General features: G+C 35.2%; 1 long non-coding RNA gene across 4 annotated transcripts in view; it reads left to right on the top strand.

Moving 5' to 3' along the window:
• Positions 1-22,495, top strand: part of LOC108445489 — a 191,368-nt gene that overhangs the window by 131,365 nt on the left and 37,508 nt on the right. For 2 of the 4 annotated variants that reach the window (XR_001860367.1, XR_001860371.1), the window contains exon 4: positions 769-806. The exons of the other annotated variants lie outside the window; for them this stretch is intronic. This is a non-coding gene — a long non-coding RNA (uncharacterized LOC108445489). Of the gene's footprint in view, positions 1-768; positions 807-22,495 lie in introns of those variants that run through there. 4 annotated transcript variants of the gene reach the window in all.

The raw sequence follows: 22,495 nt of genomic DNA, 5'->3' as shown, positions 1-22,495 counted from the left end.
TATTTGATTTCCATTCAAATAGTTAAATCTATAGAATTTAAGTATCAAAATATTTTTCAAAATGTATTCTTTGTTCATATTTTATAAGATTCCAATTTACCTTCCCCCCTCCATACAACCGGCTGTCCCTGCCCCACAGAAAAATCTACAAAATTAAACCAAAAAACAAACAAAAAACAGTGATTCACATATGTTGAGCTCTTGAGAAGCAAGAAATCTAGGTCCAATAAAATAATCATAAAATCAAGAAAGTATTTCCTATTTCCTTCATACAAGAAGATCAATATTCATCATATGTTTGCATAAAGTCAAATGCCTTATTAATTTTTTCTTTACTCATACATGTATGTTTCTATTTAGCTTTCTTCATCTCACTCATAGGGATAAACAGTAGGAAAAAAGTGACCTTGCTCTTGCAAACACACAGTAGGGGAGGCCTTGTGTTTTCAGCTGTTTGATAAAGATGATCTAGGGTGAAAAACCTTTTAATATTTCCTTGTGGTGACAAGAATTTATTCTGGGCTCTGTGGCTTAACTCTGTCTATGAGACAGTCAGATGCCAGAGTTTCTGAACAGCCCAACTTTGACTTGACAGTATCTAGATTTACACTTCTTTTATGTAATTTTAAAGTATATTATTGAAAATGCTTAAAAACTTTGAAGTAGAAATTTTGAAACATCAGATTTTTTTAATTACTGAACAATGCCATTCTTAGCACCATCATACTTTAGAGGCACAACAATGTTGATTTTTCTGTCATTTAATAGGACTGGGATGAAATTTTGAAATTCTGCCTGACAACAGGAAAAAAAAGGATGGAGACAAGAGAAGAGAAAAAAAAGAAAAGAAAAAATAAAAGAAACGAAAAAAGAAAAAAGGAAAGAAAAGAAAAGAAAAGAAAAGAAAAGAAAAGAAAAGAAAAAAGAAAAGAAAAAAGAAAAAACAGAGGAAAGAAAATTGTTTTGTGCTTTATAATTTTCAGCCTCTACACAGGCAGCTGAAACATACAAGAAAGAATTATATCAACAGATGTTTAAAAATACAGTATTATCAGTATGTCCAGAAGTATGTGTTATTATCATGTTGAGAATATAAATATATAAATCCTCCAAACGCTTCTATGCCTTTTGAATTCCCTATTGTGTTCTTGAAGACAGTGACCCAATTTATTAGGGGTTCTTCACCTCATTTTAATTTCAGAACACTCAATTAAAATTTGTAATTATCATCTTGACTGTCATAACTTTGATAACTTTGGAACAAGGAGTACAATTCACATCAAAAGGGATGAAATGCTGAGGTTTTCTTTTTTTTTCCTCCCCCTGCCCTTTGCTGTTGTGTGGTTTGAGTTCAGCAGTGAATGATTTTGAAATTTCTCAAGCATATAAAGGCATTATAAACAATGAACAAAAGAAAGGTCATTCCTTGTGGTTTCTGCTGATTTTTATTCATACAGTAACAAAAACAATTAGAGGCCTGCTGAGAAATATAAAACTATATCAAGGGGCACACCTTGAGGCATTATGAATCTAATGAGTAAAGCAAGTAATCACCACCATTTTAATGTTTCAGCTCTAACAGGATCTTAGTGTGTGCTTGTTAATCAAATGAATTCTGAGACAACACCTTTTTGGGTGAAAAATGTTGGGGAACTGTCATGCTGTTAAAACACCTTAATAAGCAGGGTATCACTCTAAAAAGCTCCGGCTCCTGCAGTAAGGACTGCTCCCTCTGTCTCTTCCTCTTCTGTGCCTCCCCCCACTCTTTCCACCAAGTCTGTGTTTTGCATGTGTGCAGTAGCAGATATGATCAATACTTCAGGCAAAACAAAATCTAAGTGTGCATCTGAGAGGGAAGACTGAAGGTTGCATCTGTTCAGTCCTATACCTAATAGTGGGGAAGCTTTACCTCACTGCCTAGCTCTGAACTAGAGCTAAGATGTGCTGCCAAAGACACCTTTTGTTTGTTTGTTTGGTGTTTTTTGCTTTGATGAATATGAAATGGAATTAAGACAAACCAGAGTTTGATGGAGGCTCTCAGGAATATGAGATATGAAGCTATCTGCTACTAATTTGCCTCCAACCAAATGCTGCCTCTTCCATTTAACAGATACCCAATCCCACTCATGATTAAAAGCTTCGCCATAGAGTTGAGACTCTTTCTAGTTTTATTGAGACATGTTAAAATTCAATTTGTATTCAGTAATGAATAAAATACCAAGGATTATAAACAAGCCATTTCAAGCCCCTTTATTCCATTTTCTGAAGCTTCTAGGCTTTGAGAAAAAAAATCACAAAAAGACAATGAATTCAAGAGAGATAAATAATGAAAAAAAATCAAATTATTTTTCATTCTGCCACTATTCAGAACTATATATTTTTTTTTTTTTAATGAATGAAAGAAAAGTCAGTAATCGAGATAAGAATGTACCACACATTATAAGAGTTTTGCAGCAGTTTAGGTAACCAATACTATGTGGGCAAATATGGGCTAATTTACTACTTTCTTGAATAATTTTCTTCTGACTTTTCCTATTGGATAGTCTATTTTCCTTTCATTTTTAAACATGGATATAATGTATTAAAAGGATATTTAGACTATTTTGAAATACTAATGTTGATTTTCCTGTTTTTTTATTGGTGGCTTCCCATATCAACCCAATATGCCAGTTATGTGACAGTATGAACAGTATCAAATGATACTTAGGCAGGTGAAGAAGTGAAGCAGCAGTAGAAGTTTGAACCCTTGCTGACTAGATGACTCAGAGTCTATTCCAGTTCTCTCTATAAGAGAATGGATCCCTGTTCTTATATTTCAATGTTCATAATATAATTTTTTCTTTCATTAACTGCACATGGATGCAATCAGATACCACCTTCAATTACGTCTATGGAAGAATTTCTCTGCTCGGACAAAGTTTGCGCTTTCAAAAGTGAACCGTCAGATTGACACAAAGCATTTGACTTCTTCACTTTATGGCACCTACTTAGTACAATTAGTTGAACTGAGTTTAGCTCACTCTGTAACATTCCCTGAGAATTAGGAATCTAAGGACAGTATTACTCAGTTCAGGACTCCCTTTTATCCCATTATCCACTGAGTCCTTCATTTATTTCCTTTCTTTCTTGAGTTATTGTGTACCCAGATTTCTCACTTTCTATGGGAAATTTCTAATTATCTTATTAAGCATTTCATGAAGTAACACAGAGAAAGGTACTCTGTGGTGTGCTGGTTTTATTTGTAGCAGATGTCTCCATCTACATTTCAAGGTTGTTCCACTTAGCATTGGGAAATTAAATAAAGCGTCATGGATATGAGAAGGTTAGGAAAAAAAAGCTGTGTAATCCAGAAAGTGGGATACTCACCTGAGTATGAAGGAAACTTTATTGCTTTGATATAATAATCTTTTCACCATTATACAGTGCATACATCAAGGCCAGAAGCTGTAAATAATTGTCTGCACAATCTTTCTCATTTGGATTGAAAATACCACTCTTTGCAGATTCTGACATCTAAGGCAAAGGGAAGAGAATTATCTACAAAAAGATAAACATCAAAATAAGAAATTGAAAAATAATGTTTCATGTATTCCAAGTGAACACACTTTTTTCTCAACTCTGGGGCTGAAAGAGGGGACCTATTTTGAACAACATAAATGATTAGGCATATTCCAAAAATTCCCATCAGTGCCATCCCAGGAAATTAAAAAGAAAAATCCAACAGGATGTAATCATAAGGCACATATAAGTGCTTCAAAAGAAACTGCCTCCAGTGACACAGGAAGATGGTGAAGCCTGATGATCAGTGATGAGAGAGAATAGCTGGTAGCTAGAATGAGGAAAGCACAGCAAGAGAAAAGTCAGACAGAAAAAGAGAGAGAAGCTTAATGAAGGTATGAAATGTAAAGGATGAACATTTTGGCAAGTCAGAGAGATGAAGTAAAGCATCAGGGCAAAAGAAGTGAAAGTGATCAAATGGATCATTTAACAAAGAAGCCAAAGAAAAGTGAGGGATGCTGAAGGAAGCAGAGAGATTGAAGATGAAATTAGAGAGGAAAGCTGAAATGTAGTGAGATGATTGGCAGGGACAGGACATGGCAACAGCTCTAAAGAAGAGAGAAGACTTCCTGCAAGTGCTGAAAATGAAAGGAGAATTGAGGGGGTTTGCAGGAAATGATGAGGGGAGTGTCCCAGTACCAACAACCTGATCTGGTCTACAGTGGGTAGGTGAAATGAAAAGATAAAATATTCCAGGTTTCCATAAATCAGAGGATTGTATGTTAGTAAAAGTGCTGTCAATGACAGTATTTCTGTTCAATTTTATTTTATATTTTATTTTAAGGATGGAGGAAATGTCTCAGAGAAAGGGAAAGGATAACAATAGAAATGGCCATAGAAATGACAAACCAGCTCATGCGTAGTGCAGGTTCTGAGGATAGAAAAGTGTGATGGGAATAATAGGCATGCAGGATGGCACTTGTAAAGGAATATAATGTCAGAGAGCTGGTTGAAAAACACTGGGTGAGGGAATCTGGATTTGTACTTGTTTGAAAAGGAGAACAGAAAAAACTAAGTATCTTGAGTCTGTACAAATATAAAGGTGATGGGTATAGTACTACAGTGTGAGAAGATTACATGGTATACTTATTCTGAACATAGATGTGGATAAGGTGAAAGATGTACAAAAGTGCTGTGGAATAGGTAGACATTACTGCAGCATCCATGAGCCATCAAAAGCTTTAATGGAAAACAAAAAGATGACAGTTTATTTTTTTCCATGCTTCTGAAATGGGATTATTCTGGATCTCACCCACTGTGCTCAAAGAAGCAAAAGTGACTGGTTGTCCAACAACTGAGAAGGCATGGATGTTTTCTTAAGGCATATTAAACTTGCAAAATTAGTTGCAATGTTGAATGAGGTTGCCTTAGTTGTATGTCAGATGAATGAGGTTTCTGGATTCTAAAGCTGTTCTGACTGACTTAATTGTCGAGGTTAAAAACCTTCTTGTCTACGCGATTCTTTGCACTGAAGAGGTACCAAAGCAGCAGACATCATTGGGTAGGCATTTAGATGTGTCCTTTAATGAAATCTAAAAGCTTTCCATCTCAGTTTGATCTACTTCCACATATTTTACCTGTGCTCAGTATTTCAAGTGTGCCAACACTTTGCCCTGTAACTGAAAGATGGATGTTTCCACTAAAAAGTTACATTCAAATACTGGCAATACAAAGCTCATATTTTTAACTGAACAATCAGGATTACAGATTGTCATGACTTTTCAGAAAGCTGGACATGTTATTAGAAATAACCAGAACTATACTAAATTGTCTCCGATCTGATTTACTATAGCAGGTGGACTAGATAAACTCTAGAGGTCCTTTCCAGCCAAATTGTGATTCTATAGTTCTCAGGTATTGCTGTGAAAGAACACTTTGATTTGTGTGTGCAGAATAATCAGGCAACCCTTGAGTTTATTCTTAATAAGACATGATTTTCAGAGAAGAACTCTAGTTGATACCTGTTTGAAGGATATAATTCAGATTCTGGACTTCAGATTTACGTAAAGAGTCAAGTTCTCTTCTTGTACCGAAGATGCAATCATTATGTTTACCCAGCATAAAACTCCCTGTATGGCAAATCAATGTGTTGTTCTATTGAATAAGTGCTGGATTCGGGATCTAAATGTCATCTAGTTAATAACATCTTTTCCCTCCTATACAATAGCAATTTTATTTTTAAATCTTAAGTTTATAAAGTGCATGCTTGGTTATGGACACATCACAGTAGGATGGCAACACTATTTTCTGCAGACATTTCTGTCATCCATAAATAGAGGACTATTGCATCACACTACTTATTCTTGACTGTCACTTATTCCTATAAAACAACGTCAAAAGGACAAAAGCAAACTCTGAAGGTGTTGCAGAACTGTAGTACAGGGATTGAGCTCCATCTTGTGGAATAAAGAGAAGATTACAGCAGATTCCATTTTCTCCTTCAGAGAAATGATTGTGAAAGGCATAATTTAATTAATTTCCTGTTGAAAGTTTTCCTTGTTGAAGTTCTGAAAAGATAGGGAAAAAATTATCACGACATACATCACATTAATAAGATACATTAGTGTTAAAATTGTTGAGAGATAGAGCCATGGGACGTAATGTTTTGGTGAATATTTTCTTTAATACAGGAGATGACAGAAGCATTGTCAATTGAACTGTTAATATTTTTAAATATACACATAAATATTGGATTTTAGCACTCAGGCTTTTAGGTCCTTTAATAATTCACTTTACCTACTTGCTGAAAAAAAAAATAAAATGTCACCTTCCAGTTATACTGTAGATGCATTGCACAACACATGAAAATAAATGAATGTATTCTCAGATGAGCATACAGATACTCCTATAATAAGATTTTAGTAATCTGTTCAATTAAACTTTTCTGTTGAAGAATGTTAATGTTAGTATTAATGGCAGCTGAGGGAGAAAAATAAAGTCATTATGTGTTTACGGCACACAGTGTTAAACATAAAAAATGTTTTTGAGACTGAAGAAGATCCTCTTTGACTTTGAAAGAAATCCCACTGAAAGGCATTCAATGCTGTATTCTAAGTGCAGAATTTCTGCATATATAATCACTCATGCATACACATATACGACAGGAAAATTTAGACTGTATATTTTGTGCAGCTGTAAAGATGAGACCATCTGACATTGGGTTTTCTTAATTGGGCTAATCCAAAAGAAAAGGTCGGAGGGGGGTAATTTTTTTTAAAATCAGTCCACTAATATATAGGTATCAACACTGCACAAAAGTACTTTGCCAGTGTTTATATAAAGTGTCAAGCATACAAGTTTGTATGAGTCGTAGGGACTCAAACAAAATCTCTGTCTCTTTCCAGCTAAATACGTTTCCAAACCTGGCTTTTAAAATTATGTGCCAATTGAACTTTCAGAAAATCTCTCTCTGTGATTGTAACTTTAATTTTTACTGCTTCCTTTGAGAGCATTTAGGAATTTCAGTGAAACAAATGTTCCCAAAATTCTTACCTAGGTTCCAGATTTGTTCTTGTTTATGTTACATTTCTAAAATAAGGGCTGTCTTGCAGGTCATTGGGTGTCACTTGGGCTCATCACTTTTCATAGATTCATAGAATCATTAAGATGTGAAAGACTTCCAGATAATCAAGGCCAGCCTTTGACCTCATAGCACCATAGCCACTAAAATATTATGAAGTGCCACATCCACTGTTTTTTTAAACACTTGCAGGGATGGTGACTCCACCATTTCTCTGGGAGCCTGTTTCAATGTTTTATCACTCTTTCAGTGAAGAAATTCTTCCCAATACCCAACCTAAACCTCCTTCGGTGCAACTTGATGCCATTTCCCTTTGTAGCTCCCTAAGAAAAAAGCCACCACCACCTCACTACAGCCTCCTGGCAGGTATTTGTACAGAGCAATGTCTCTCTCCCCGGAGCCTCCTTTCTCCAGATTGAACGACCCCAGCTCCCTCAGCGACTCCTCATAGGCCTATGTTCCAGAACCTTCACCAGCCTTGTTGGTTTTCTCTGCAACTCTGTGATTCTGTGCCAAAGGACATAGATGTAACTTTGCAGTGTGTGTGAGAAGAGAATAAAGTAAAATAAAACTAAAATAAAATAAAGTAAAATAAAACTAAACTAAACTAAACTAAACTAAAATAAAACAGAATCCTAAGCCAAAAACTTGTAACTTCTTTTCTCCTCCTCTCTCTTTCCTTTATCTATGTGAGATAAGTGAAGACTGGCCACTTTTGCAATTTTTGATAGAAGTGGTATCAGTCTCAAAAGGATTGCCAGCTTTACTGAAGACATGGTGAGAGTTTGGGAAATTTTTTTTTGTCCACAAATCTGCTTTGTGTATACTCCTTAAGTGAATAAAGAATAACAAAATACTACTACTACTACTACTACTACTCCTAATAATAATAATAACAATTATCATTAAAGGAAACAATAAAAATTTGTACTAACAAAAGTTTCCCTTCAGGAACACTATTTATTTCATTCTTGCTGTGTAAATGCAAACTCTTCTCAACATCTTTGGAACAATTTACTTTTATAACACTTCCTTATGCAAGTATTAAAATTGATGCCTTTTTTATTTTTTGCCAAATTACCTCATGATATTCTGTCTGTGCTCTTAAAACCTCAAAGTGTCTCAAAGAGATTGCCTAAGGGGTAGATGAAACTTAGAGGAAAACTGGTACCTGCCTCCCCAATTAAGTAGAAAATCTGTTATAGAGCTGGAGAGGACTGATGTTTGCAAACAGCAGGTTTTTTTAAATGCAAGGGATTTTGCAATAAGTATATATGCTAAATGATAATCAAGTTTAGATTGACTTCTATTTTTCTGTATGTCCTTTAGAATTACCAAAATATGGGTAGGGATCTAATATTGATACCCAAATGAGACTGACAAAGACTCTCTAACAGTTTAGAGTTAGAAAGTGTACGTTGATTCCAGTGCCGGGCAGCTGTGCGGGATAATTCCCTGATACGCAGTGAGAAGATATAAGCAGATACAGAGCCTATTTATTGACAAAAGTTATGAATATCCAAAATAAAAATGCCTATTTATAACATTAACACCTCCCATTCTCTGCTTCATATGGAAATTAGCTTAAATGTCATTAAGCATGTGTAGTATGTTCTCTGAATTTATTCGATGGTCTTTTTATTAGGGGAGTGGGCTCATAAAATGAAGCATAAGTAGTCATCCTCTGTTTGACCTTTCTGCCTTCCTGGGTTTTGACAATACAATTACTTTTGGTGACCTTCCAGTCCTTCTTTGCGTGACTTTTGGATTGGTTCTCAGATGGGGAGGAACTTGACAATCGTTTAGTTCCCTAGACCTACTTATCAATGTTTCTGTTTCTCATTCTAAGCACAGCTGAACAAACATAAAAGTGACAGGTAATCAGTTATTTAGTAATCAGTTACTCGCGTCTTGAAAACTCATTTCAGGTCCAGCTCTTCTTAACTAACTATTAACCTTTAATTGATTCTAGCCAAGCCTAAACTCACTTCTATTTTAACTAAATTCAGCGCAGCTAACCTTCTGACTAAATCTTTCTTTTTTTTTTAAATTCTGTGTTTCACTTTATTAGACAGTTTTGCCAAAATTTTTACAAAATTTTATGATCATTTTCTACATTCTTTAATCTTTTTCCCAGATCATGTGAATAATAATATCTCTCTGAGATTTTTTCCACCTTTCTTTTTTTTCTTGGAGATAATTGTCCTTTAAAAACCCAGAGTAATTCTAGATGAATTGTGATGGAATATTTCTATTTCTGAACAATTTTATTATGGTATGCAATTTCTCAGTTGCTGCTCTTCGGTGCAGTGCCAATACAATACTTTAGATATAGTTCAGTTGATCAATGTCTAAATTAATTTTTTATTTATCTAGATGTCTTGACAAAAGGTCAGTGCATGAATTAAGTATTATAAGTAGAAATTACAGAAAATTAGAGGAAAATCTTCCTCCCAAGCCCCATACTACAAGGAGTTTATGATCAGTGGGGTTAATGAAGTGCCTCAAATAACCTGGAGAATCTCTGAGGTGTCATGTTTGTGATTCAGGAAGCTCTAAGGTTGCAGGTAGAAAAAACATTTTTCTCTACTCAGAGAAAAAGGAATTTCCGTGAACTTCTGCCTTCCTCTTAAGCACAGGCTCTGGTCTGTTTTTTAAGAACATTCAACTGTTTATTCCTATTTGATACTCTATAAGCTTAAATTCTTAGCATTATTCTTGCTTTTCTCATGTTGTACATTCTAGCAGGAATACAGAAAGTGACCTTGTGAACCTGTTACAGAGTTAATTTTTCTTACAGTAGCTCGGGGGCATGGCTGTGAGCATGTCTAAGAGGTGATTCTATACAACTAAGGGCAGGGGTAAGGGACATGTCAAAAAAATAGAAATATATGGATATAATGGCTGTGTGAGAAGACAGGAATAGGGACAGGAATAAGAAAGTGGATGGACCAGACCTCAGGTTTGTGCCATAGTTTTATTTATTATTATCCTGAAGTCTTTGGACCACATAGTTTAATATCTTTTGAAGCTTTATCAAAAAGTAATGTTTTAGGTGCTAAATTCAATGATTCTCCTTACATTCAAATGCATACCGAGATGTGTGTGAGAGAGGAAGACAGTCCTCCTTATCTGTAGTGACATGTATAGGAATCAATGCTTTTTCCTTAAATTTATCTTGAATGAGAAGGAAAGCAGACTCTCTAGAATGTAGGATTGATGAATCTGAAATGATAGGCAAGTGCTTAGAGCAGAAAGTGATGAAATATACTCTCTGCAGCATCCATTTGATTCTAGCTGTGCTGCCTAAACTTAAGCTGTAGGTGCCTGACAAATGTGCCATGGCTGACACAAGTCCAGTACACAGTTACGTGATCAGATTCTCTTGAGGGCTCTTTTGCAAGCTTAGTTTGCTTGAAATGAAGCAGGTGAGTTAATCCTTTCCATCCCAGAGCTCTCTGCCAGCAAGGTAGCTAATAAAGGCTTCAGGCCTTATCAGTCTCAAGTAGGATTATCTCTTCCACTTAAATTAAGAGTGTCTTAGCACTTTTTTAAGCAAATGGTTTCACAAGTCAAGCAGCATATGATTATCTCTAATGTCTAAAATAATCTACATTCCTGAGAGATTCCCTTTCTGGCCTCCTCCCTCCCCCCCCCACCAAAGACCTTGAGCTGGAAATTACCTCTAGAACAAAACAGGGTAGTGCAGGTTCACATTCTGAAGGAGCACAGTATCTTCATCAGCTTGAAGCAGGGAAAGTTCCAGTCTGAAATCAGAGCTTGCCCTGGAAAAGCTATGTAAAATGTGTCCCAAGCAGCCAATTCTCTTAAAATGGATTTGTATTATTGTTTAGTTGTTAAAAAAAGAAAAAAGAAAGAAAAGAATAAAAGTGCTATCCTACAGACAGCAGTTGAATTCCATTGAATATTACTTGCTGAACCAGATAGTTTGGCAGAGACAAGTATCATTTCATCCCTATACATGACAATCATCTGACACAGACTCCAGGGAAGGATGAAAAATACTTTGTTAAAAAAAAAATATTTGGGGGCATTAAAGCTGCTCAGAATTGAGACACTCATTAAGTACCTCACTTCACCTAAAACAACTATTCCTCTAGTTCAATATCAACTTTTAGAAAATATTTCATATGAAAATTTCTAGGAACAGATTGTGCATTCAATACTGTATGGTGTATGATATGTGCTGGGTGTGATTTCCAGAGGTATTTTGGTTGTAATGAACTTAAAGTCAGTATGGATTTTACGTAAGCAAGAAAGAATTGGACATTATACGATATTCTAATGTATCAAGTCTGTAATGCAATTAATATGTACTGTAATAAAGATACAGATTGATTTTTCATCACTCCAAGTAAAAGCACCTTCTGGATTAAAAACCTGTTCTGAAATATGTAACAGATGGTGATAGGATGAAATTCACCACAAAAACAACATTATTTTCTCTATAATTAGTTGTATAAATGAGTCATATTCTGTTTTGAATAAATATACCAGCAGTTGTAACTCTGTATATATCCTAGTTTTACATTCATTTTATACTGGCATTATGGGAACCTGAAATTTCCTGATAATTTTATTTAGAATAACTAAGAAGTCAAAAGCATTTAAAAAAAAAAAGAAATTCAGTCAACTAAATGTTTTTCTAAAGGAAATAACTTTTTTTTTTTTTTTTTTGTATAAGCTATTAATTTTTCTTAATCAAAACTATTCATTTTGTGGACTAACTCTAGTTTCAATCTTCATTGTGTCAGCCTTTATTATTATTATTAAGTCTACATTAATGAAACACACTGAAATATAATTAGAATGAACGGAAAATAAAATACAAATATCAAGAATTTTTAAAAGGGATGTTTTAACATAATAGAATGTGTACAAATGCATGTATGGACAGAAACAAATATACATAAATGTACGTATATATGCAAAACCACACATGCACAAATGTGACATAGACTTTAAAACTTTTAAAAATGTAGATATTTAAAAATATTTATAGTTGTATTCCTGTTTGACAGAATTGTGGAAATTGCTTCCCTGTAAATTTCAATATACAATGGTGCTGATATATAATTTGTTTAATGACTGTTTTCATAAAATCATGGAAAGATTCAGTTTGGGTGGGAGGTCTTGAGGTCACCCTGTTGCAGATCTGGTTCAAAGCAGGAGCAGGTTGACCAGGGCTGTGTCTAACCAAGTATTGAAAATCCCTGAGGACAGACACTCCACAGTCTCAGTGCATCCTGCCAGTGCTTAACAATCTCCAACAGAGTTAAAGACAATTAACTGAAAACAGATTGATATAAAGGTCTTAGGAACTCCGAGAGTTTCCACCATGGGGGGGGGTTGGTTGTTTGTTTTTTACATAATTGGAAAAATTGAAAAACACATTCATCTTGAAATTAAGGGGAATTGCTGAGAAATTACCCCTGCAAACAAAATCAATTCTCATTTGGAATTGTGATGCAAATTATTATAACATGCTGGGATCATCATCACAAACTGAAATGAATACAGAAGCTGTTATTAAAAACTAAAAATGCTAAACTGATTATAGCTCAGCAGCAATGTAGTGCACCTTTGTAATCAGTATTGAAGGATAAAAAAACTAAAGAATGACTAAAATAAGTTGGAAGCCAAATACTATCCTCATTATCACATTATTTTTTTAATTAGATGATTTATGTTTTAGCCATTAACTACTCATTGCAGAAAATTGGATACACAGATGTTCTTCCTAATGTGCAGTGTGAAAACAAAAATCATTTGTTTATTTAGTTGATAAATTGTTATAGTTTGTTTTTACATATCCACAATATAACCTAATTAAAGAAACAGCTGGTCTTTATTTTTGTTAACAAGTTCTCAGAAATTCTTCACAGGTGGGGATTGTATCCATGTGTTTGGAAGAAGCACCTGGCAGACTGACTAATAAATGTCTTGTGTGATTTTTCCAATGATACTATTTAAATAATTCTAAGACATCCTTTAGTACAAGTAATGATGAAGTTGCAATTGTTAAGGAAAAGAAAATTTCTCATAACTACATCTCAGAGCCTACCTAGCCCTGGAAAAGACTCAGATGTTTAAAGGGACATTCTTGTTCCTCTAAAGAGCAATACTTGAATATTTATTTTGTCTGATCAACAGATTTCTTCAGGGACATCTAGTAGCCAAGATACCACAAAATGGTAGTGATAGAACAGACAACATCTAACAGAACCCAGTAATTTGGAAACTAGGCTGTCACCATGGTTGTGATAAAGTAGGTAAAGGCTCAGTCTTTTCCCAGAGTTGAAGCTAGTAATCTTTTCTGGTTAAGAAAATGTTTCAATCACATTCAGCTCAACCGTGTTTTCTACCCAGATTATTTGGTTAAGCACTGAGCAAGTATATGACTACAGTGGCCCAGAGTCCAGCGGTTACAACACATGACAACACATGACTAGCCTAAGTGAAAAGCTCTAGAAAGGGTTTAAGAACTCTAAATCCTAATCTAAAAGAGTTTGCATAAGACAAGTTTAAAGCTATGGTTGATAAAACAAAACAACTTGTTTAAATCCTAGTTTTCCATACTCTCTCACTACTTACCACTTATGTTAAGCCACTTCTATTTGACCTCAACTTCTAGTCTGTTTTAAAATACATCTCAAATTCCACATTCCAAGAATCTTAGAAACATTTTTCTTCTGTTAAGATCTGTGGTGGCAGACAACCTCAGTGTTCTTCTAACTAAACATTACAAGGGATTGTATCTAGTAGTGTACAGGACAGAACATCTCAAAAAGAGACCTAGACTGCGTATCTTAAAACTGACATAAACCAGTCAGAAAATTAATGCAAAACTCTTTGAGTGGGTTTAAAGATTTAAATTATCATGACAATTTATCTTTTACATAGTTCTTTTTTTAGTCATCTGATGGTTAAATATTTACCAAATAGAAAGACTCAGTCCTAATGGTGTCAAAATTCAGAATTTTTTCATTGCCCCGGTAGAAATCTTTGGCAATACTATCTAGGCTGCTCCAGGTAATATTGTTCTCTTTTGATTTGGATGCATAATCATGATGCAGTACAATATAAGAATCAGAACAGGTGGAAGAAAGAAAAAAAGAGGACATCTTCATAGCTTACTTTTTAGCATATTCATCAAGTAAAGGAAATACTTGTGTTCTGAGAAGTGTTTCTGGACTGTGTTGATCATGTATATCCTATTTTATGGAACAAAGGAAATCTTTATTTTCCTCATCACCTGTTCCTTTATAACAGGAGGTTCTAAGCCTAATGGTTCCCTCTAGGTGACTGAACAGAGAATTTCTCTTCCCACTGGAATGACAAATTCTATCCTCTTCCTTGGTTCCTAGTTCAACTTGGCTTGTTTTTTCTCTTTTTCCCACAAATTCTCTGTGCAGTTATCATAGTTTATTTGCCAGATATGAAATCCATTCAAGGGTTTTCAAGGGTATAAGGGACCATTAGACTGCTGTACTTGACCAAAGGGATGTGGCTTTTAGAAGCAGTAATTTGAGGACCATCTCCCCCTCCATCCTTCCTAGGATAAGTATTTATGGGTTTAAGACCAACTCCAAGGAACAAGGTCAAATTCATAAAAGACTGCAAGGAGACGGAGGGAAGCAGCCTTGTGTCATTAGATAATGATTAGCTGCTTGTCTCTTGGAAAGGTAAGAAATCTCTTTTCCTAAAATTTTTTCTCCATCCAAAACTGTACAGGTGGAATTGGGTGTCTGTACTGCCCACAGCACAATGGGATTGAGATGTTTTTTCAGTCCTGTATGGATTTCACTAAAAAAAATTAATAACAGCATTATCCGTTTCAGAGAAAATGAAAATTAAGTAAAGTTTTACTGCCACTGAGGAGTAATCTCAGAGATTTAGATAAACTGTCCTTCTAATAACACTCATTGTTATGTCTTAAAAATTTCTAAATTAAATGCCAATGAACATTTAAAATATCAGTGCTCTTCATTGCACTCTCTGTCAGTGAAACTGCTTTGAGATTACTTATTGGCATTTTTCTGCAAAGCACATTCTAATAATATCATTTGTGTTGGATTTTAATCTATCATGTTGGATGTACCATTGCTATTGAAGTTGGTTGTGGAGTAGCATACTCTATTGATGGACTACCACTATCTTTCAAACTTCAAGGTCTGTATTTCTGTCAAACATTTGAAATGGTAGGCACTTATGATTTTCTTTTTGTTTTTCTGGGTTTTGTCCTGAAACATAAATCAACTAAAAAGGAAGGCTTGACTTTTAGACAAGTAAACCTAGCACAGCATTATGCAGTTGTTGAATCCAATTTGCAAAACCTTGCTTCAACGGCTTGACAAACTTGATATGCAATTAAACTACTGCCCAAGTGGAATGGAAACTCCATTCAAGTCTGTGGATATTTCGGCAGTAACTTAAGTTGGTGTTGGGGTTTCTAACACGTCTTGCTGCTGATTTCTTATAGAGAATGGTAAGGAGGTTAAGCAATGCTGTAGTTTGGGGACTTAAAGGATGCTCTCAAGGGACTCTGTGGGTTTATGCCCTCAATAAAACATACCATCTAGCCAGAGGAGTAGGTACAAGCTTTGGTTCATTTACATATCCTATTCTGAAATATATGATGGTATGTGTGGGAAATAGTCCTATGAAACCATATTATTCTTCACTTCAGATTTTCGAATTATATGCAATTTTTCCTAGTTAAAATGCAATTTCCAGCTAATTGAAAGAGATGGAAATTGGTATTACCCTATGAATTGCCGTTCATCTCTTCATCATGCTTGTTAAAGTATGACATAAAACTGAAAAGAATCTGGGCAAACTGGCCTCATCTCCTGTTATTCTCTTATAGCTTTCACAAAATTTTTTGTATGTGTCTTTAAACACATGAAAACACATACAAAAATCTATTTTTCCTTCACTACTCCCTCTGTTCCATAGTCTGACTCTTCTAATAGTTAGCAATCTCCTAATTTCCAGTCTAAATTTATTTATTGCCAATTGCCAACATTGTCCTTTAGTCTAAAAAGTTCTTTTTCCTCCTGGGCATTTTACTACCCTGCTCATTCCTGGAGTATTTACAGAGAGCAATCATGTCTGCTCCCATTATTTGTTTGAGTATTTGCTTTTTAAAATGTGCTGTAAATTACACAGTGTTGCTGTTGCTCCCTGATTAGATTGCTGAACCCCTTAAAGCAGGAGGAGGGCTCTTTAAACCAGTAAAAATATTTGCATCAATACTTGGGGAATGGTCCTGTAGGCAAATATCTACTTGTATGGAGCTCATTGAGCCTGAATGCAATGCTACACATGGATTTTAACCTTAGCAGCAGCTTCTTCATACCTAAAGAATGACACCTGCCATGTTTCAAAAATACCAGCATTGGAAAGTTTTTGCAGCAGCCAACCTTCCTCAGCAGCTACCTCTGCTGACACAGAAGTAGGGCAGGGAGGGAGAAGGAAAGAAAGATAAAGGATACTATTTAGCTGGTGTTAAAAACTATTCATTACCATGATCTGCTTCAGTGCATTTTAGTAGCTTTTGATCGTTTTAACTCTTTTCTGAGAGAGCGCTTTCCCACCACAAACCTGCAGTTCATTGCTCTCTGTACAAAGAGACACCTGTTTGATCTATGTCTAATGAAATCTTACCTAAATGTTTAAAGCAAACTATTGATTGAACAATTATACTTCATTTATACTGAAGTGTTATCTGTTCCTCCATTCAGTCCTCTGTTTCTTTATCTGATATTCTATAGACTCTCGTTATAACTCTACTTATAAGAACTGACACATTTAGACTGTAAATCAATTTTCCATTTTCATTGTATTGGAAAATTGCTCTTCAATAGGATTTCCTCCCTCAAAGGACAGGTTCAGTGTAGCACTTACATTTAATTGACCCACCAGGTTTTCTACTGAAGTCCTTGCCGAAGTTGCCCAGGTGAAGTAATCTGCAGTATTCTTATTGCTGAAAAAGCTATTTTAGTCTAAAATTAATGTTGAACTTTCTCACCTTTAAAATAAATGTGTAGTAGGCTGGTTGTGTGATACTGAAATAATTTTCTGCTTCAAGACCATTTTGAACTTATACATCCTAGGTGATATTTTTTCTTTGAGCTCTTTGAAATGACTGGGAGTATCCACCTCCCTACAATTTAGGGGTATTTATATAGATAATTAATTAATTAATTAAAGTATGTCCATTAATATGTTAAGAGCACTACCTGGAAGAATTTGCAATCTCATTAAACTCTTGAAAGAACACTGAACTATTTTCTGAATCTAAAAAATTCATAACAATATCCAGGATGTCTCATGGAAAAATTCTTCATTCCTTATAACACTATTCTAAGCCTTTCAAGATAAAAATGCCCCAAGACTTACTTCTCAGAGTTATGGAAGGGAAAACATGAAAGGAACACTTTAATAATATTTTAGGTACCTGAAATCCATTACTACACAAAGATCTTTACTAAATCAAGAATACTGTGATGCCTTTCTGAACAATGGGTCTTTTTACAATCATCTGGTCAGTCTGGTTGGTGTGCACAGCCCTGGAATGCTGTCTTCAACAAAGACATAAAGGCGCACTAGAATCCCCTTATGCTGTTTTCAGTACATAAGTAAGCTTACCAACTTTCTTTTATTGTTTGTTATGTGAAAAAAACAAACTAAACCCTATCAACATTTTAGATGATTTTAATTCTTGAACATTTTCTGGATATAAAAATATATATCTTTCATTTGTTTCCTAAGTACAGCATTGTCATATGAAGGAAGGAGATGTTTTACTAGAAATTATTTGTGGATTTTTACTACTTTTTGAGATCATGATGTTCTTTGCAACTGTTATCCTTACTTGGATCAGTGTTATTTACCATCTTTGGAACAGCAGTGCTTTAATTAGGACATCACAAGGCTTCTTCATTTCCAATGAGAATAAGTCTGACTTTCTGGTTAGTTGTTCATGAGTTGAATCTTAGAAGCTTGGTATCTGTTTGACTGTGCTCCATTCCATTAATGATGGCATGAAAGTATGAATAAATATTAACATGGTTGGATCTAAGAATTTTATCTTCAGATCATTAATTTCAAAGTCCTATAAACGGTTTGTAGTCACTACTGAGATTTTAAAATATAATATCTTTATAGTCTCTGCAAAGGTATACAGAGTGAGAGTTCTCAGGTGGTCTTAAGTGAACAGAAATGGAAGAATTAAATAAATACAGTCAAGTCTCTGTGGAAGTATGAATGCAGCATGTCTCAAATAAATTTTAATACTTGAAAACTTATGAACTTAAAAAAAATATTAAACGTTTGTGAATGACATACTTTTTATGCCTGTTGGAAAGTAGTATTTAGGAGTTTTTATGAGATTCATTTGGATTGCAACAAAACTGCAGTCATAACCTTGAAATTAAATTTATTTTCTCTGGGATTTTCTAATAAAAAGTAATGGTTTCCATTTGTTAGTACTGGTTCCCTGAAATAAACACTTGAGTTCAGTACAATATTTAGGTTTCTTAAATCTCAAAATTGGAACCTTAATGTGGTATCGTCCCTTTAGATTGCGGGATGCCTCTGCTAGTAAAGATTTCAAAATGAAGAATACATGTGAAGATGTCTGATGCTTAAAAAAGGAGAAAAAAATTCTACATAAAATAAGTTAAACCATACAGAAGAAAAAAAAAAAAATGAACATGTTTTTGTTTCATCATTGTTGGTATCTGATGTTTCTTTCTTGTGTTTTTTCCTATAACTCTTTTTTTTGGAGTAAAATTCTGAAAACAAGCAAACAAAAAAAAAAAGAGGAAATTGTGTTTATCTTTACTTTTTTTATCTTTTGGGAAACTGCCTTCATTGCCACATTTCTGCTAAATAGTGACTATCTAAATAAAAACACTTGAGAATTCCTTCATTTAAAATTGTGATGATACATGCACACTGCAGGTTTTGTAAGAGTGTTTCACAGATCAATATAAATTTTCACAAAAATATTTCATCTCAAAAAAAGTCTGATATCACAACCACAAAAGATACATTTCCAGATTTGATTAAAAAATTGATAGACGTGACTAATACTCACCAGATCACTTTTGAAAACTGATACTTTTAAAAACCATTAAATCTCAAACATTATAGGCTAGTCAGAGAAAGACTAGTTGAATTTCAAGATATCACTGCCAGGAGTCCCAGAAGACAGAATAACTTGGACTCATTTGCAATTACATAGATATACTTGTGAATTGGGAACATTTCAACTACTATGAGTGCTGAAATAGAGAATCTCTGTTCTCCTGCATGTACATAGTAGAGTAGTTGTACTGTAGATGAAGCAAAACAAGCTGCCTGTTGTGATGAAAAAAAGCAGCAAAACGTTAGATTACAATTTCTGAAATTTCTGAAAATTTTGTTAAGAAGTTTATTAAAAACAAGTTTATGAAACTGTAACAGTGAATTAACTGTTATAAATGGTAATTTCATGCTGTAGTGAATTTAAAGAGTTAATTTCAGAAGGGATTACCCCTGTGTCATGCATGCCTATTAATAGTCACTGCCTTCTGAAATGAGAAGGAATTTTAAAACAGATGTGAAATAGAATACGTATGGGTACAAGTAGCAAAAAAATCCTTCCTCAACTATTTTGCCCGTTGAACCCCAGCTCACTTTCACAGACATGTATTTATGCTAAGAGAGGTCTTAGGAATAAGATAAAAACCTTCATCACCAACACAGAAGCTATCGGCGGACTAGAGGTTACAGCTACACGGTTTTTCCTAAATTCTTTCGTAAATTCTAAATCTTATCAGCTGAAACCCTGTTCCGCATTATTTCTTCTAGCTTCCATGAAGCAGGCAAATTGTTCTTTTTGTACATCAGTAATATACAATGCCAGGTTTAAATAAAACCAAGCAAAAACAACTAAACCAAAAAAAAAAAAAAAAAAGGAAAATTTGTTCACACACAGCCTTAGAACCCGCTGCAGAAGATGGCAAAAAGCTAACACTGCTTAAGGAATAGATGGTACCTCTACGGTTCTAAAAGGAAAATACATTGAGGCATTGAGGTCATGTAACATCTTGAACTGGAACTATTTGGGTGACCATAGAATGCTGGGGAATAGTGTTATTACCCTGTTCATATTGTTTTCTCAACATCTGTTTGTATACGGCTTCAGGAACAGAACACTGAATTTGAATTTCACCCTGATATGGTGTGTTCTTTCTTCAGTTCAACAGAATCTTCTTTTTCTGCCTTCCATTCTTTATGCTGTTCTACTGATTAAAGGTGAGGAATGAGGAAAAAGAAGAAAAAAAAGAGTTGAAAAACATGAGTGCAAGATAGATGAGAAGCATTAAAAATGAGGCAGATAACTCTGAGTGAATAGGGGCAAGGATTAAGAAGTAGTGGTGGTAAAAATGGTAAGAAGACTGCTAGTCACAGATATAAATATTTCTAAATTCATAGACATAAGGATGGACTGTTGCTTATTCCATCCTTCTAACATTCTCCTACCCACTAGATTATAGATATCTAACACTTTCCTTCATTTTTACAGGGGGTAGGACTGTACCAAGACATCAGTTACATGGGTATGGCTTGTCATCTGCTTTTATAGTGTTGATATTTCAATAATTTCTTTTTCTGTATTTGATGAGGGCTATCATTTTATATGTTGAATAGACTGGGATAACTGGACACTCCTAATTTTCTGACACTTTTCTTACGCCCCTGAACTCAAAGGAGGACAAATAATTCCACCTTCTATGAAAAACGGAGGAAAAATATTTTAACTCTTCTGTTTGCAGATGGTAGCCTTCACCTCGAGATAATATTCAGTGCTACTACTTGTTTAAGAACTGACATCTATTCTCAGTCTTGTGTACCCATTACACTCTTAAATCTGAAAAAACCTGAAAGTTCTCTCTGTATTGTTTAAATTTATTCTCAAAAAAAAAAGAAACAAAACCTACCACCTGTGACACTTATCATGCTGCCAGCTGTAGCTCATTGTGTGAAGAAGAAGAAGGTAAATTACAGATATGTTAAATGGAGATTACATTAATGAGAGACGGAATGTCATAGGGTGAAGCCTATAAAAAGGCATCATTTAAATAAGACCTTGGCTATATCTGCCCAGCTCTATCACATTAAATTATCGGACTGGGATCACTAACAAAGCACAGATGATTATTATGGAGAAGGCTTACCCTAAAGAGGTGGACTATGTCCACCTTCCTTTAATGGTTTAGGAAAGAAAAATGCATAGATAAACAGCTAACAGCTTTTCGTCCATGTAATGCATCTAGGGCAGAGCCCCAGAAGATAATAGTTTAGTTATCAAAAGGCAACTGACGCAGTGTAGAAGACTTTGTATTTCTGACTGTTACAACTGGACAGATGGGATTGGAAGAGAGTGTCTTGTTAAAGCAGGGCAATGCTGTTCTGAGCTGACTTCCCGCTCCATCTTGAGACTCAGCCCTCTGCCTGGTCTCACTCCTTGGATGTGGCTGTGCAAATGGACTCTGTCTCCTGAAGAGAACTCAGACAACCAGCTTGGTCAGCAACCCAAGTTTAGCACGCAACTTTGCAGACCCGGTGAGAACCCATAAGTCCTTTGTTCCGCTGTTTGCAGGTTTTCCCCTGATTGGTTAATGTTTTCCCCTCCCTCTTTTATGTATGAAGTTATGTATATTCATGTCCCTTGTTTAATATGTATCAGTTGTAGAAAGTTCTTTGTCCCTCAATGCCCCATTGGATCCTTCCCTAAGTCCCTCCTATGTGTTGTTCGCATTGGTTCCCTTGCTGTCAACCCGCCTACTTGTCCCTAGCCCATTGGCTGTGATCCCTCTCCCCACTTATTTTGTACCCAGTATAAAATCCCTGGAGCCTGTCAAAAATTCGGCTCTTAGTCCCTGTTTTTTCACTGGAATGAACCTGCATGGAACACATACGGAGAGTCCCCCCTCTTTCTTCTTCACCTTCGTGCCTTCATTCCAGCAACAGAAGGAAAGCTCCCTTGGGTGAGGAGCTCTACCCCTTCTTTGCCGCCTTGCAGAGGGGTTGTAGCTTTGACCTCTGGGCTTCCTTCTGTCTGCACGTGAGGGGTAAACCCCCTTCAGCTTCCTCTAAGCTGCAAAAACACCTCACCTGGAGGAGGGCAAAAAGAGCTGGCTGTACATGCATGAACAAGTCAGCATAAAAAATGCAGTTTACATAAGAGGTGTGCACCAAGTTAACTACAAAGTGAAATGGACTGGGCCTCTTCTCTTTCATTCTCCTCTTTGATGGTCTCGCAGCCTCAGCTCCAGACCATTCATGTCGCAGGACCAACGTGGGATTCAAGGACTAGTGATAGTCTTTGTTCTCTTTTTC

Source organism: Corvus brachyrhynchos, unplaced genomic scaffold (assembly GCF_000691975.1).
Source record: "Corvus brachyrhynchos isolate BGI_N302 unplaced genomic scaffold, ASM69197v1 scaffold331, whole genome shotgun sequence".
Lineage (NCBI taxonomy): Eukaryota > Metazoa > Chordata > Aves > Passeriformes > Corvidae > Corvus > Corvus brachyrhynchos.
This window is presented reverse-complemented; position numbering and strand designations above follow the sequence as displayed.